The sequence below is a fragment of the Canis aureus genome, chromosome 3 (genome assembly GCF_053574225.1).
Source record: "Canis aureus isolate CA01 chromosome 3, VMU_Caureus_v.1.0, whole genome shotgun sequence".
NCBI lineage: Eukaryota > Metazoa > Chordata > Mammalia > Carnivora > Canidae > Canis > Canis aureus.
This window is the reverse complement of record NC_135613.1, coordinates 50,105,145-50,123,338: the sequence shown is the minus strand read 5'-3', so window position 1 is coordinate 50,123,338 and position 18,194 is coordinate 50,105,145. Positions and strand designations below refer to the sequence as shown.

The following is an 18,194-nucleotide window of genomic DNA, read 5'->3' as shown; positions in this document are numbered from 1 at the left end:
TGTAGTCCTGGTCTAGAATGACTTAATGAGCAAACTTGGCCAAGAAGTCTTGCCAGATTCCCAGTAGAAATAATCTGGAGACTCGGGGTATGCAAACAACTTTATTTATTTTTTAAAGATTTACTTATTTATTTATGATAGACATAGAGAGAGAGGCAGAGACACAGGAAGAGGGAGAGGAGCATGGAGCAGGCTCCATGCCGGGAGCCCAAAGTGGTACTCGATCCCGGGACTCCAGGATCATGCCCCGGGCCAAAGGCAGGTGCCAAACCGCTGAGCCACCCAGGGATCCCTGCAAACAACTTTAAAAGGGACCCAGGGTGGAGCACAGACTTGGAGTCAGGAGAACTGATTTTAAAATCCAGCTTCATTTCTTTATGTCCAATCTTGAGCAATTTATTTAATCTCTCTGAACCTCCATTTTCTCGCATCCTGTATGAGAAACATCCTGCCTCATGGAGGTTAGGAAGATCCAATTAATTCAGGCAAAAGTATTTCATGATCCAAAAAGATCTTTCTAACAATCTGCTTTTGTTTTGAAGACAATGAACCCTGAACTAATAGTGTAAATTCCTTTCTCTGGTTTATGACCAGTGCTCATTTTGGGAACAAGAATACCAAGTAACATTGGCACCCAAATTGATCATTAGATGAACTCTAGAGAAAGCAACTGTGTCCTAGAGCTTTATTCAGAAGTGACAAAGACCACAGTGAGAGACCTGTCTTGGGCTTGTCTGCTTTCCTTGGGGCGAAGGGGGGATGGGATGGGAGACTGGAGTTTAAGTTACCTAGCTTATTTGATTGATTGATTGATTGATTGATTGATGAGAGACAGAGAGAGAGGCAGAGACACAGGCAGAGGGAGAAGCAGGGTCCCTGCAGGGAGCCCGATGCAGGACTCGATCCCAAGACCTTGGGATCACCACCTAAGCCAAAGGCTCTGTTCAACCACTGAGCCACCCAGGCATCCCAAGTGTTAGTTTAGAAGTTTAGAATCATTTGCACCTGAGGAGTCCTCAAAAGGCCATGCCTATGAAGGTATCCACCTTCCAGGAAGGCTAAGAGTGAACACAGAGCTGCTTCTCCTCTGCCTCTCACAGCCACTCACTCATCAGAAAGGCTAAAGTGGCAGATCTCATAGGCCAAACACTCAACAGTAACTCGGCCCAAAGGCCTATGGTAGGCAGCCTCCAAGATGGCCCCCAAAGATTCCCTCCTGGTATTCACATCCTCATGAAAAACCCTCCCCTTGAGTATGAGCTGCATCTAGTGACTCACTTCCAACAAACAGAATATGGTAAAATGGTGGAATGTCACCTCGGAGATTGGTTTACAAAAACTGGTTTCCATCTTGAGTGTGCTCTCTTTCTCTCTCCTGTTCATTCTTTTTTAAAAAAAAAGATTTTACTTATTTATTCATGAGAAACACAGAGAGATAGAGGCAGAGACATAGGCAGAGGGAGGCAAGCTCCATGTAGGGAGCCCAATGTGGGACTCGATCCCAGAACTCTGGGATCATGTCCTGGGCCAAAGGCAGGCGCTCAACTGCTGAGCCACTCCTGTTCATTCTGAGGGAAGCCTGCTGCCATATTATGGAGAAGCCTGGTGGCCAACAGCCAACAAGGAAGAGAGACCTTTAGTTCAACAGCCTGTGAGAAACTTAATCTGGCCAATAACTGTGTGAGTGAGATTGGAAGCAGATCCTCCCTAGTTAAGCCTTCAGATGGGACCACAGCCCAGCCACAGCCATGACTGCACCCTCGTGGAGAGACCTTGACACAGAGGCACAAAATTACATCACACCAGTCCATCTTGATGGACTGAAACTGCAAGATAACAGAGGTTTGTTTTAAGCAACTGAATCGAGGTAATTTGTTACACAGCAAGAGGTAACTGATACAAGGCCCTTCCCAGACACTCCAGGGAAATCACTGAGACCAAGATGGAATAGAGCTTCCTACCCTGCCAGCAGCAGGAGTGATTTCACTGCATCATCCCACTCCCATCCCTAGGGGACCGTGCAATTTCTACTAGAAGAAGGGAATATATCTAAGCAAAGAATTTATGGCTATAAGATGCCATAGAAATAAAGGCATCCTGCAAAAGCCAGTTTTGATGAGGCCATTTTGACACAGCAGAGGTAACAATGTGGCCAGAGGGTCAGGAATAGAGTGAGGGATGGAGCAAGGTGTGAAGATGGTGCTAGGGCACTTGCCTTACACAGTACTTGAGAGCTTTAGGAAGCTGAAATTATAGAGATTTCTTTTTAAGACCAGGTAAAAATGTCCTTGGCATCAGAATGGCTTTGTGAAAGCAGCCTGATCGAAATGTGAGGTTCTATCAGGGAACAATTTTATCCAACCCCACTATATAAATACTCTCTGGGCTTCACCTCAGTCCTGAAGACAGGAGGATTGCCACCAACCTTTCTTGCCTGCCTATGCATGCACAAGCCTGCACGCACGCACGCACATGCACACACATATAAAAGGGATCCAGGAGAAGGTTTCCTGAGGCCAAAAGCACAGGGTCTGAAATGATGTGAGTTTCAAGGCCACCGGCTGCCTCGTGTCCTGCTTGGATTTAGGCTGTTCCAATTCCACAGGCGGAAAGGCACCTGCCCAGAGGCTGGCATTTGTCCAGAACTCTACAGAGAGCGTGTCCTAGCGGGGGTCCCACGAGAGCTCCCCTGTGGCCCATCAGCTCAGAACACAAGATGAAAACACGATTTATTGTTCCTGCTGGAAATGCAGAGCAACTTTGTCTTTGAATGGATCCCATTGGTTTACCGACGTTTTCTGTCTCTACAACCACTGATGCATCAAAACCGAATGAGGACCATCTCCCATGGCCCCATACGGTTGTGTGGTCATCCTCCCCAGCAACAAGTGGCTGGTTACAAGTTGCCAGGATTCCCAACCCCTGCAGTTCTGAGCGATCCATTCAGCTCTGTTGGGGACAGTTCCCACCAGTCCAACATTCTAGCCCTCGTGGCTCTAGGCCTCTCCAAGCCTCAGTTTCCCCTCCACGTAAAATTAAGGATTTGGGTCTCCAGTCTCTCCCATCCAGCTCTGTCCCCTTGTATATCTCTGGAACCGCCTGATACCCCATGCCCTAGGAACCAGAATGCACTCCGGTCTCCCAAAAGCCCACCAAATGAATTCCCTCTGAGCACAACTTCTGTGTTTGTACTAACCGAGAAAACACTGCAAGGCCTGACCTTCAAAACTCGGCTTGTTCTTTCTCGCTCCCTGCTGTGCATCGGAAAAAAAAGCAAAGCTAACTTTTGCCCTCTAGGGTGGGAAATGCGAAAGGCGCAAGCACAGAGCTCCGCAGTTGGGACCACAGCAAACCCCTCCAGGCACGGAGCCCAGGATGCTGGCTCTGACCCTCTTTCCATCCACCGCGTGGAAATTCGAGAAGCAGAAGGTGCCCAGACGGACTGTGCTTCTGCTCCCCCTGCCAACTGCCGTAAACCTGTTTCTGTCCCGTTGGAGTTGCACCACGGAGCCAGAAATCTGGAAGAATTTAACACCCAGTCGGTTCAGACAGGAAAACATTGTTCAAAGTAAACACTGGAATCCCTCCCTCATCATCCAGGAATGTAGAGCCAGCAGGGTTGAGATCAACGGCTTCTCAGAAAAGCCGTGGCTCTCGCTGCCCTGCTTGGGGCTGCGGCCCGAGCTCGGGGCCCTTTGCCGACCGCCAGGGGCAGGGCTGGCGGCCAGCGCGGGCCTCGGGCCTCTCCCCTCCTGGGCGAAGGCGGCAGCGCGGGCCGCAGCCTCGATACAGACCTCGCCGCTTCCGGCCCGACCCAGCCGGCAACGACGGCCCTGTCCTGTCCCTGAACTTGGGAGAGGCTCGGGTGGCAAGTGCCCTTGGAAACTGAGAGGGGCTCGGGATGCTCCGGGATTTTCCATTTCCTCTGCCCGTGGCGCGCTGTGAAAGGGGCACTTTTCCTGGAGGAAGAAAGGAGGCTCTGTGCGCCCGGTGAGGGTGCAGCGTCTCTAACCAGAAGACGTGTGCGCTCTGTGGGCTGGGGCCACCAGCCTGCACCCCGCTTGGGCTGAGGCTCAACCAATTCCATCTCCCCAAAGCCCTGTGCCAGGTCCCCACCCCATCCCCTCTGGCCCTGGAGAACCCCCAGGAAGGACTGGCTTCAGCCAGGGGCTGCATAATAGATCCAAGAACGAGGTTACACATGAAATCACTTGTGTCACTGTGTCCCTCTCTCTCAAACTCTGTCTCCACTCCACCCATGGAGACGCAGGCTTGAACCAAGTTGTTTAAAATGTTCTGCCGATGTGTAGGATGAAACCTGCAAGTTAGGGACAGTGCTAGGAGAGCAACACAGAGAGTTCTAGATGGCGACTTTGCTACCGACGGCTCGCGAAGAGTTTAGGGGTCACAGCAGATCACGTGACAGCTTGTCTGTCCTTGACCCACTCCTCAGCTCCGAGGGACCCACAGAAGGGATTTTTAATCCCCCCACTTAATACTGATTGAGTCCCTCCTACTGAGCCAGGTGAACACCACCCCTGCTTTCAGGGATGCATATAATCCAGACCAGAGGTTGTGAAGGGTGGTCCTGGGACCACAGCACTGCCAGGGGTTGTGGCATCACCTAGGAGCTTGTCAGCAATGTGATTTCTCCAGTCCTACCCTGGTCAACTGCATCAAAAACTGTGGGGTGGCACCCAGCCACTTGTACCCTAATGAGCCCTCAGCCAAAGCTGAAGTGCAAGGAAGTGTGAGAATCCCCGATGTGATCTGTCGTCACCTTACTGGATAACAGGGAAAAGATCAATTTAAAAGGTTAATGGTCAGGACTCCTGGGTGGCTCGGTGGTTGAGCATCTGCCTTCGGCAGGTCATGATCCCAGGGTCCCAGGATCGAGTTCCACAAGGGGCCCCCCAAAGGGAGCCTGCTTCTCCCTCTGCCTGTGTCTCTGCCTCTCTCTGTGTGTCTCTCAAGAATAAAGAAAGCCTTTAAAAAATAAATAAAAATAAAAAATAAAAGGTTAATGGTCTGCTTCAGCGAAAGTCTTAGAAATGGTGTGTTAGGGCAGCCTGGGTGGCTCAGCGGTTAGCACCGCCTTCAGCCCAGGGAGTGATCCTGGAGACCCGGGATCAAGTCCCACGTTGGGCTCCCTGCATGGAGCCTGCTTCTCCCTCTGCCTTCTCTCTCTGCCTCTCTCTCAATCTCTGTGTGTGTGTGTGTGTGTGTGTGTCTTCCATGAATAAATAAATAAAATCTTTAAAAAGAGAAAAGAAAGAAAAAGAAATGGTGTGTTAGCATGCTCCTAGATTCAAAACACCCATGCCAAACAAGTGGTGTCACTGGAAATTTTTTATTCCAGTTTCAGAAACACTGATTCCACATCAGTTTGGTCACTGGTGGGTCCCAAAACTTAATTTTGAAGGAGACAGCCATTTCTCCAGTCGTAAGCGATGAAGCTGGTGGGATCTATTACATGACAGCAACCACCCCGGCTCTGGAGAGGCTGTTTGCTCTGATGTCTTTGGGGCTCCCCCTCACCAGCTAATCCTCATTGCCCATCAAGGAGAGGATACAACCAGACTTTCCAATTGAGTTGATTTTTTAAATAAACTGACCAACTGATGAAGTTAAATTTTGTTCATCTGTTCAACAAATTTCTTCCAAGTTGCCAAAGTCAATTATCTACTTTGTATTAGTATCAAGCTTGTCTGACCTACTGGCAGCAATGGATCCCGCTGGCCACTCTCAAAACTTCCTCTTCTCTCTCCTGGTTTCACCCCCTCACTCCCTCACTGCCTGCAGTTTCGGGCTCCTTGCCAGATCCTGCTCCTCTACTTTACTTTTAATGTGAGAAAGCCCAGTGCTCTATCCTGGGTGCCCTTCTCCTCCTCATCTGCACACCCTCCCGATCTAACACCATCATTGTGCCACGATTCCCTCATGTGTGTCTCCAGGCCCCCTTCCCTCAACTATAGGCTCATATATGGGACCCCCTGCCAGACATCAATTCTCAGATGTTTAATGGGTGTCTCAGAACTACACTAAGGTTACACACACACACACACACACACCAGGACCTGCTCCTCCACTGATCTTCCCCATTTCATTAAACACCACCACAAACAGACCTTTTGCCAAAAAAACTAGGGAGTCTTTCTTCTCCTCCCCTGCATCCTTAAGATTCCATGTATCATCAAGTCAAGTCAACTCAGCTTGTAGAAATATCCGGAATCCATTGTTTTGTCCCCATGCTATCATGATGACAACTGCTATTACTAATAATAATAATAATAATTCATAGAGTTGTGCCCATGTTTTACATGTATTAACTCATTGAGCAGTCCCAACAAATCTATGAGTTAAGTGCTACTATTATGCCCTCTTACAGAGGGTAAAATGAAGGCCCAGAGAGGTTCAGTGACTTGCTTAAAGCCATACCTCATGTGGCGGACCCAGGATTTCAACGTGGGCACCAGGATCCATGTGATTAAATATTTGCAGTGCTACCTCCACACCCACCAGGATACTCACACAGCCTCCAAACTGGCTCCCTGCTTCTATTCCTGTCTCCATACAATTTATTTTATACACACAGCAGTCAGAGCAGTCTTTCTAAAATATGTACCAGTATTCACATCCCTCCTAGACCGTTTCCACATAGCCCTTGGGATGAAATCCAAACTCCTATGAAGTTTCCCTCTCTTTCTCCCTTCCTGCTTCAATCACATTGCCCTTCTCCCTGTCCTCAAACTCATCAAATTCCAGCTACTCCGTCTACTTGCAATGGTCTTCCCTGCACATTCTCCCATAGCTGACTTCTGATCATTTAGACCTTAGCTCAGCGACACCTTGCCAGAAAGGCTTTCCCTAGCTTTCAATCTGAATTAGCCCTTCAATCCAACTCCATCCTATTACCTTATTTCCATTAAAGCATTTATCACCATTTGAAATTATCTTAAATTTGTTTGTTTACAATTTATTTTCTGCCTGCCTTCTGAGAATTTCAGTTCCGTGGGACAAAGGAGCTTGTCTGTCTCTTCCCACATATATCCCAGGACCTGAAACTGTATAAACACTCACTGAAAAAGGTTAATATAGCAGATCTCTACTTTCTGGGTGTTACCATTGGCAGTCCCACTATAGTACAAGGGGGTTTATGACAAAGGGAGACACAAGGTATCATGAAAACATCAGAGGTGATTCACCCAGCCTACGAAGGTCAGGATGACATCTGGGGGAAGATCCAACTTCATTTCATTTCAACAAACAGTTATTCTGGGGGCCAGACTTGCCCATTATAGAGATAGATGAGTGATCTACTTCCCTAGTGCCAGAATCACCTAGAGAGCCTGGTAAAATCCAGATTGTCAGGTGCCAGCCCCAGAGTTTCTGGTTCAATAGATCTGGGCTGGTGCCAGAATTCTCAAGTCTAACAAGTTTCCAGATGAAGCTGGTGTTGCCAACTGGGGGGAAAATTATGAGACACTGAGCCAAATTAATGAACATTGGGAACAGAACATGGCCACATTTAAGTATAGGGTTGAAGGAGTAAGAAGGGTCTAGAATGGTGCTCAGCTCTCTGAGTAGGGGGTAGACATTAGCAACAGAGAGAGAGAGAGAGAAGGCTTGGGTAGAGTCTGCTTTGTTTCATTCAGAGTATTATAGAAAAGCCAGGTAGTCAAGTCCAGTGAGCAACTGTCCATATGAACCTGGTATCCAAGATGTTCATGGTTATACAGATTTGGCAAAAGATGAGGCCAAAGATTAAATTGAGAACATGGATGAGAACTGAACCATGGGGAAAAAATCAACATATAAGGAATGGAGGCAAAGAAGACTGTGGTATGTAAATATATATTTTTTTAAATAGGTCTTGTCACCTATTCCTGGCACAAAGCTCCTGAAACCTTTGGAATTCACTGTCTCTTGTATGCTCATGAGATGGCTCATAGAGAAGCTCTAGATAGCTTTTTTTAAAGATTATTTATTTATTTATTTATTTATTTATTTATTTATTTATTCATAGAGACACAGAGAGAGAGAGAGAAGAGGCAGAGACACAGTCAGAGGGAGAAGCAGGCTCCATGAAGGGAGCCCAACATGGGACTCGATCCCGGGACTCCAGGATCACACCCCGGCCTGCAGGCAGCACTAAACTGCTGTGCCACCAGGGCTGCCCTCTAGATAGCTTTAGGATGGCAGCTGGTGGGCAGAAAGACTAACTAAGTAATTAGAAGGTTGACACACTCAGCCCCATCCCAAACTCCATGAAAGGGAGAAGGGCTGGCCGTTGAGTTCAATCATTAGATGGTCATTGATCTAATCAATCATGGCTACAAAATGAAATCTCTATGAAAATCCCCAAGTGATGGGGTTCAGGGAACTTCTATGTTTGTTAATGCATCAACGTGCTGGAAAGGTGATATGCCTGGAAGAGACATGGAAGCTCTGTGCCACCCTCCTCCCTTCCATGTGGCTGTTCCTGACTGTATCCTATATAAACTGGGAAACATAAATAAAGCATTTTCTTGAGTTATATAAGTCATCCTTGCAAATTATCCAACCAGATGAAGGAGTTGTGGGAAATCTCACATTTATAGCCAGTTAGCCTGATGAACAGTTGGTCCCTGGGACTTAAAACTGGCATCTAAACTCGGGCAGTCCATTAAAGTTGATGTTAGGAACACACCTATGCGAACGATTCTATAAAATGACAGGGTAAAAGCCAGAATTTGGAGAGCTATGGAGTTAAATGGGAAAGAGGAAATTCAGGATAAGGAATGTAATGACAAATCACAAATGGAGGCCCGTGTGTGGCAGCACTGCCTCAGGATGACACATGCTTCATTCATGCTTCATCTCATTTATTCCCTACCATAAACCTATGAGAGTAAATCACCACTCTGGAAAGAGAGAAACAGCCTCAAAAAAATCAGGCGATTTTCTCAAAGTCCTACATTGAATAAATGATGAAGTTAGAAATCAAAACCGAGGGAGTGCCTGGTTGGCTTAGTCAGTAAAGCATGGGACTCTTGAACTCAGGGTCATGAGTTCAAGCCCCACATTGGGCATAGAGCCTCCTTTAAGTAAAGTAATTCATATTTTTAAGAAAAAAATTCCAAACCAAGTCAATCGGATTCCTAAAACTAGTGTTCTTAACTAATATGCCATGATTACATATGTAGAAAACCAAACTAAGCTACAAATAAACTATCAGCATTAGTGAGTTTAACAAGGCTATTGGATACAAAGACAGCATACCAAATCATTTGCATTTCTAAACATCAGCCACAAACATGCTATAAAATGTCTAAGAAGATACCATGTTTCAAAGATATCGAAGTTAGGAATAAATCTAACAAAAGATGCATAAGTCCTCTATGAAAAAGTATACCTTATTGAAAAAACATGTTCAAACATCTATATAAATGAAAGGAGGTACTATGTTCATTGTAAAGAATGTCAATTCTCCTAAAATGGGCCATAGGTTTAATATAATCTCAAACAGAATATCAACAGGATTGTTTGTAGAAACAGGCTGATTTTAAAGTTTATTTCGATACAGAATGAGCGAAGGATAGAGAAGGTAATCTCAAAGATAAACAAACTTGAGGAATGTGTTACACTGAATTTCAAAACTGATAAAGCCAGAATAATTAAGACAATGTAGAACTGGTGCAAAAATGTATAAATAGACAATCGTATAGAATAGAAAGCTCAGAAAAGACCCACCTAATGGCTCTGCAGAGCAGTTTGTGAAGGATGGTATCTTCATTAAATGGCGCTAGATCACTTGATATCCATCTGGAAAAATAATTGCCTTCTCATAATACCCAAAACACAAGTCCCGGTGGGTCATACCTCTAACTATTAGAAGACAATAAAGCTTCTAGAAGATAATAGGAGAAAATATCTTATCCCATCAAGGTAGAAAAAGATTTCTTGAAGTTAAGAATTTCTGTTCACTGGAAGACACCATTAAGAGAATGAAAAACAAGCCTCTAAGAAGCTTGTGGTTCTCCATATAACCAAAAAGGGCTTGTATGTAGATTATATTTTTAAAAATTTTTAGGGGCACCTGGCCGGCTCAGTTGGTGGAACATGTGACTCTTGGTCTCGGGGTTGTGAGTTCAAGCCCCACCTTGGGTACAGAGAATACTTAAAAATAAAATCCTAAAACAAATTTTTTAAAAAGAATTAAAATTTAAAATAGTCAATAAGAAAAAGATAGAAACAACAGAAAGTTAATGAAGAAACTTGAATAGTCTCATTACAAAAGACAGTATCCAAATGGCACAATAAACAAATGAGAAGGTACTCAACCCACAGGAAATGTGCATTAATACCACAATGAGATACCACTATACCTCTCTGAGAATGGCTACAATTTTTTAAACTGACAATACCAAGTGGAGGAAAGATGTAGAGCTTGCAACACCACCAGTGGGAATGTAAACTGAACACAATTTGACGTCATCTACTAAAGCAGACATACGGCCACTCTTCAACTTAGCAATTGCACACCCAGGTCCAGAAACCTGTAGCATGCAAATGTATAGTCAAGAGTTTCCAATTGTGATACTTATGATGGCCAAAAATTGAAAATAACCCAAAAACCCACCTAGAGTAAAACGGATAAATACACAATGGTGCATCCATCGAACGGAACGTTATGCAGCAACAGAAAGAAGGGATACCTGGGTGCAACCATATGAATGAATCTTACAAGCATAATAGTGAATGAAAGAAGTCCGGCAAAATACAGTGTTTAGGAATACACTTACTCTGTGAAAACGACGGGCATAATGACTTCAAAATCAGGATAATAGTTACTTCTGAGGATTAAAGAAGAGGTAAATAATGGGAGAGGATGGGTTGGGAGAGGCGATCAGGGGTCCTGGGGTAGCAGGGTCCCACCTCTTAACAAGGATGGCTGTTACCAGGTGTCCACTTGTAATAAGTCACAGAGATATAAGCTGTATGGCTTTGTGCACTTGACATATATTTCAAACTTTTTTAAATATTTAAGATACAAGGATGATAGGGGAGGGGTGGGCAGAAATGGAACAGTAGTTGTTCAAAAAAGGGGTGGGATGGGGGTGAGTGTAGGGGGCTGTGTGTGTGCACTTGTGAGATTCACTTTAGCATCAGTGAAGAGACTCATACAGAGGATGGGGGCACCAGAGGATACAGAAGATCGGATGTAGTGGGTAAACAAGGGGCCATGGGGTGATTCTTCGTGACTGTGAGTAAAATAATGGATCATGAGGCCAGAGAACACATTAGCAAAAGAACATGGGGTCTGGAAAAGGAGAGCAGGTGGCCTGCACCAATTAAAGAAGTCCTAGCCATCAGCCAGTGACTTTTAGACTAGAATTAACAAATTGCCCCTTGTCTCCCTAAGGCCAAAAGAAAACATCTAAAACTAGAACAAAATCATTCTTTCCCATGTTTCTAAAAACCTTAAAAATTATAAAGCTAAGGGGCACCTGGGTGGCTCAGTCCGTTAAGCATCTGCCTTCAGCTCAGGTCATCCTGGGATCAAGCCCTACATTGGGCTCCCTGTTTGGTGGAGAGTCTGCTTCTCCCTCTGACCCTCTTGCTTGTGCTCCCTCTCCCTCTAGCTCTCTGTCACAAATAAATAAATAAAACATTTTTTAAAAATTATAAAGGTAAAATAAACATTTATTTTAGAGATAAACAATGAAAATTGAAAATGAAAGTAGGCCAAGAATTTCTCAGACTGCAGTCCTGACCTGCTGCACATTCCTGTCATCTGGCTGCAACCAGGCACTCAATGCCACTTGGCAAAACTTTTCTATCTCGCTGATTTCCTGGCACATTCCACAAGCCCCAACGTCTGTGCAGCCGTGGGTTCTACTGCCCACCTTCTCTCTCTGTAGTGGGGTCCCCATCGTGCCATTAATTACAGGCCATGAACATGATGTTGGTCCATTCAACTTAAAATACCTCCTCCTAGACACCTTCCTCGGAGCCTGTCCTTCTACCTGCCTGTGTGTCCTGTCTTTAGATATATGGTGACCTGGGGGAAATTAAGACTGGGGAAGTCCCATGAGATCCTGGAGAAGAACCAGAGCTCTGGGCCAGCTAGGGGCCAGTAGCTGGGAGAGAAGTCTGAGCTGAGATGCACAGGCGGGCTGAAGTTTGAATAATAAAGGACCAATTCAGGAGCCAGTAAGTGACATTAAGAGGATCAGAGGTCATACAGGGGTCAGGCACCAGGGACCCAATGCCATGTAGTACGACATGGGAGTTCAGAGCTTGATCACTGGTGTCAGATGGTGTTAGGTTCAAGTCATGGACATGGCTAACCAGCAGTATAACTTTGGACTGCTTACTGACCTCTTTTGTCCTCATATTTCTCTGGGAAAGTGGGTACTGGAGAGACATAAGGATGGAGATGAGCATGGGGCTGGGGTTAGGGATAAGGATAGGCACAGAGTTGGAGATGGAGATCAGCATGGAGATGAGCATGGGGATGAGCATGAGGATAAGTATGGAAAGAGTGAAGGGATAGAGATGGATACAGAGCTGGCGATGGAGATGGGTATGAGCATGGAGATGAGCATGGGAATGAGCATGGGGATAGACATGGGGAGAGTGAAGGGATAGAGATGGGTACAGAGTTGGAGATGACATGGAGACAGAGATGAAGATGAGCCTAGGAAGGGGCTAAGACCCGTGAGTCAGGCAAGCCTTCAAGTGTGAGAAACTAATACATCTATGTTCTCAAAGATCTTGAGCCTGTCAAAGGCTGAGACCAGCTAGCCTAGGCTTGGTCCTGCCAGAAGTGAAACAAGGAAATGAACTTGGACATGTACATGAGCAATAACATCAAGCTCACTGAGTGTTTGAGCCTTTCCAAAACTTGCTTCTGTCCCTCCTTTGCAGGTGGGTAGATGCTGGGGGCATTTTTCCATCTCAAAGCTTGGTAAAAAGTTCTGGGAGGAGAGAAGTTGGTGCAGACATCCGCTTCTCCTCCCACCTTTGGTTCCATCCTCCTCAGCCTCTCCCATCCAGCCTCACTCTCTGCCTCCCCCCAGCATTTTCCAAGTGTCCCTGTTCCCTGCCCCTCCTCTTCTGCGTTCAAACATCCCCATGTCTCCCCGCCTCTGAAAAATTCTTCCCTTGACCCCAAGCTTCCCTGACTTTTATTTTTCTCCTTTTCTCAGCCAAAATTCCCCAGGGAGTGGCCTGTACCAGCTGCTACTCTTTTCCTCACTCCCCGCAGCCCTGCAGCCTGACGTCCATCCTCACAGCTCCACAACAGCCACTGGGCAAGAAGGAACCCATGGGGTGACAAATAAGCAGAAGGCACAGCGATGGGGGCCTTCAGAATGTTGGGGCGGGCAGGCATCTACACACAGAGGCACACAGGCACACAGGCACACAGGCAGGCACACACATGCACACACACATGCACACAGACACACGCATACATACGCATATGCACACATATGCACACACATATATAGAGATCCTCACAAGGACACCAATACACAACACATGCATACACACATATAGAAAGACACACACAGAGACATTTGCAAAGACACACAGATGCACACAGACCCACACACAGACACAGACACAAACACATATACATACACACAGGGGCACACACATAAACATGCATATACTCAGATGCTCAAACAAATACATATACACAGGGACACAGAAAAATACCTACGCCAACATAAAAACACGCAGAACTCACAAGTACACACAGAAACATTACAAACACATACATGCACATATACACACACAGGCACACAAACATACACACACATAGGTACATATACAAAAATACACAAACACATATATACACACAGGCATATACACACATAAGCCAACATACAGTCATACTCACAGGCACACAGAGACACATACACACATTGACAACTGATTCCAATATGGCCTCCAAGGGGCTCTTACTTTGACTAGAGGGAATGAGGAGGGAAGCCTGGGGCCATCCATTGCTCAGCCTGGTGAGTCCAGGCTCCTCATGGCGGTGGCAGCATTAGGGCAAAGCAAGGCTGCTGGAATTGCTACACCCCAGCAGACTTTGTGGGATCTGGAGAGGAAGCCACCAGCATGCCTTGCACAAGTCCCAGCCGCCAGCCCTTGGAAGACATCCCAGATAACATCTGCTAAAACAGAGGGAGGGAAGTGCTCCGAAGTCTGAATCTCAACCCAAGAACTCTGGCTTCCCTTGTACTTGCATCTCTGATTGACTCAATGTAGCTCAAGCAGGTGCAAAACCAGAGTGGCTTCTGGGGCTGTGACCACCACAAACACCGCCATGAGGCTGGCGCCACCAGAGGCCCCTCTTTTACTCACTACCCCATCTACACCACAGTACCTGCATTAGATGCTCATACAGTTTACTGAGTGGTGTTTTTGTTTTTTTTTTTTAAGAGTTTACTTATTTATTTGAGAGAGTGAGAGAGAGAGAGAGCACATTGAGCAGGGGCAGAGGGAGAGGGAGAAGCAGAGTCCCCCACTGAGCAGGGAGCCAGACACAGGACTTGATCCCAGGACTCTGAGATCATGACCTGAGCTGAAGGCAGGGGCTTGACCAACTGAGCCACCCAGGCACCCACTGAGTGTTATTTTATTTAATGTCTTCTTTTATACTCTCTTATTTTTATGTTTTCTTCTTATTTTTAAATAAGCTACTTGAATATTCAGTTTTTAATCCATAATTCACATGGCTGTTGATCTTTTTACCTATAGGTTCTTAATAGTGAAGGCATTTACCAATCCTAGCTCAATATTCTCTTGACGCTGAGCTCTGCCCAGAAGCCGTGTGTCTCTGGGGAGACATGACACATGATCCCCTGCCCCCGCCTCCCAGAAAACATGATTATATTGTGTGAGTCTATTTTGTTTACCTATTTAAATAAAATTGTCACCCTGACAGCAAAGCAGAATCACCGGACTGGTTTGTTTCTGTTTTTGTTTTTTTAATGTACTCACACTCGAGCCCTCTGCAAACAAAGTTAATCAGAATCTGGGTGGTGGGGCTTGGATGTCCTCAGGAGGCGTGAGACCAGAATTGGGAGCCACTCGAGGAAAAGATGGCCTGACACCCTGGGATTCCTCAAACCAACAGAAGTCTCCAGTGAAGGACGTGCTCAGCTGGTACCTGTGTGTGTGTGTGTGTGTGTGTGTGTGCGTGCATGTGTGTGCATGTGTGTGTGTGTGTTTTCACTTCCACCCTGGACTCTCCCCATCGGGGGCACCTACTGTTCCACCCAGACTCTTACCTGAGAGGTCTCCATGATTCCTCATGCTTCCTCCGGTATCTTGGTGGTTCTCCTGACCGGTGCTTATATTTTGTTGGCAAATGTCCCCCTAGTCCTCGATCCCACCTCCCGGTTGGTCTTCTCACTGCTGCCGGCCATCCTCTATCTTGGCCCCCTTCTGGCGGTCCAGGAGCCTGACGCAGGGTAAATGGGGGCATTGTGACATCAGCAGTCACCATGCCCACCACCCATGAATCTTCTGTCCATGTTCCCTTCCTCCTTGGGGAGCAGGTAGGCCTCAAACCCTGGTGCTGGAATAACACTTCCTGCCCCTTTAGTGAATACCTACTATGTGCTGGGCCTTCAATCTGGGATCTCTGATGGCAGAGGAGCAAACAAGATGTTGATTTTATTCATGTTAACACACACTTGTTCTGTACTACACCTGGCCAGGTACAGAGATGGATGAGACCAGTGGTCAACTTCCTTAGTGCCAGGATCACCTAGAGAGCTTATTAAGGCACAGTTTATTGGTCCCAGGCTGGAGTTTCTGATTCAGTACCTGAAGGGTGGAGCCCAAGAATTCACCTTTCTGGCAAGCTCCTTACAGCATTCTTCTGAAACAAAATGCTCTTTGGATGAACAGGAGAGAGAATTGCTATCACCTAGAAGCTGTTTGGAATCAGCCGCTTCCCCCTCCACTCCAGTGACCTGTCCACGTTTGCAGTGGGGCATGTGTGCAGCTTCTAACCTCACCTGTGATCCCCAACTCAGAAAGATCCTCCAAGATTCAAGGAGGACAGGCACAGAGCCAGCTGGGAAACATGATGGTGTCAGTGCAGGTGTCAACTTGGGACAGCACCCTGAAGCCAGGCTGGATTTGTCTGTTACAGAGTCATCTGGCCCTACTGGTAATTGCTCTGATGTGTCTTCTCCCTGCCTATGACATGAGCCCACCTTTCCTGACTGCCCACAGGCCAGAGCGCCACTCAGATCCTTGTCACCTTGTTCGTCTTCGCCATCCTCTCCAGACACCAGGTCTTTGCATCCATTCCCAGTCCATAACTCCCATGCCAGTGGGGCCATGGGTCCAGCCTCCTCAGTCATCATGGAGGATACTCTAAACAAAGATGGAGCATCCCTGGCCTGGCTGTTTTGATATGCTGTAGGACATGCATGAGCAAGAAAGGAAACGAGGTGTGAGAAAGTTCCATCCTTTCTCTTGAGAAGTCTAGAGAAGACTGTGGACATCTTTGTATGCAAAGGTCAGGGGCAGGGATAGGTTTGGAGTGTGGGGGACAGGTAGGTGACCTACGCCATGGTTTCACAAGACCCTTCAAAGATGAAACTTCTAAAACCTTTGGCAGCTTGAAGGGATTGCTTGAGCTACTTATAGGCCCAGCACTGCAGGTAATAAGGGCTGAAGCTCAGCTGGGAGCCAGACCCCTGGAACAATGAGTTAAAGAACCAGAGTGACATTGAGGCATGACATCTACCCTGCCACTTGACAGCATGCAGACAGCGCTTCGGGAGGCCATGATGCTAATCACATCTGTGTCTATGTTGTTCATGGCGAAACTCCAAGTCTCAAAAAGAAAATCTATAGCCCGAGTTATTTTCCTCCCACAGGGCTTGCCTGGCCTTTGTTAGCTTTAGGGAGGTGCATTTTTCCCTCCTCTGTGGGCAGCAAATTCCCCACGAGTCAGCATGATGTGCATCTGGGCTCACCCACCGGCTTCTATTGGCTGGGAGAGAGACCAGCCAAGTGAGTGTGCAGTGCAAGCCACTGTGTCACCCTGGTGCTCACCAGCCCAGAGATACCCATTGGCTTCCAAGGTCCCTCAGTGTACCTCGCCAGCCTGATCACTGGCCCTCCTTTTCACCTCCCAACTGGCAGGTGCTAAGTACGGTTCCTTCCTTTCATTCAGTGCAGAATGAGTTAAAGCACCCAGGTGGTTCAAGAGTTGGCTTTCAGTCACCTGTGCATGCACCCTGTGCCAGGTACTGTTCTCAACTTTCTACACACTGACTGATCCAATGTTCAAAATCTGTGATATGGACCTAAATGGATGTTCTACTATTTAAATCCTTATTTCACAAATAGGGAAACTGAGACCAGAGAAATCAAGTGAGTGGCCCATGGACACAGCTCCTCAGAAGAAGAATCAAGATGTACCAGCTCCAGAACATACTCCTTTAAGAAGGAGAAAACAGGGGACACCTTGGTGGTTCAGTCAGTTGGGCATCCAACTCTTGGTTTTTGGCTCAGGTTATGATTTCAGGGTTGTGAGATCAAGCCCCATATTGGGCTCCATGCTCAGCACAGTGTCTGCTTGATTCTATCCCTCTCCCTCTGGAGACAGAGGGACAGCCCAGCATGCCCCATAACATAGCATCTCAAGGTAGATTTCCAGAGATCCATGGCTGTGCTACAAACCACATTTATTTCACCTGAACACTTGTGGGTCCAGAATTCAAGGAGGACTCAGGTGGACAGTTGTCCAATCCATGGGGCACCAGCCAGGGCAGTGAGATGGGAGGGTCCATTTCTAAGATGACTTCTTTATTACTTGTCTGGCATTTTGATGCTCCCTAGTCTCTCCCTTCCTTTCTCTCTCTCCCCATGGTCTCTTCCTCCAGACCCATCTGTGTGGCGTGGCCTCCTCACCAGCAGGGTGGTCCCAAGAGCTCAGGGTGGTCCCAAGAGCCAGTTAAGGACTTCCCCTAGAACTAGAACAGCCTCACTTCCACCCTCGTCTATTGGCCAGAGAAGTCACAGCATTTGCCCAGATTCACAAGGGTAGGGCAACGGATCACACCTTCTGGAGCAATGACAAGGACAAATTGCAAAAGAGCATGTGAGGTGAAAGGCGTTGTCATGGCTATCTTCAGAAAACAAAGTCTGCCACAGTGGCTATGCATGGT

The 18,194-nt window shown here is 46.7% G+C and overlaps 1 protein-coding gene across 2 annotated transcripts in view; it reads right to left on the bottom strand.

Moving 5' to 3' along the window:
- The window catches only part of CDRT4 (CMT1A duplicated region transcript 4), a 31,807-nt gene extending 16,344 nt beyond the window's left edge, over positions 1-15,463 (bottom strand). The window contains exons 1-2 of one of the 2 annotated variants that reach the window (XM_077892569.1): positions 15,291-15,463; positions 9,733-9,804 (exon numbers count right to left, since the gene is read on the bottom strand). The gene's annotated coding sequence lies outside the window, so the exon portion shown is untranslated. The remainder of the gene's footprint in view (positions 1-9,732; positions 9,805-15,290) is intronic. The other variant, XM_077892568.1, reaches the window with a different exon arrangement.
- Between the last annotated feature and the right edge of the window lie 2,731 nt (positions 15,464-18,194).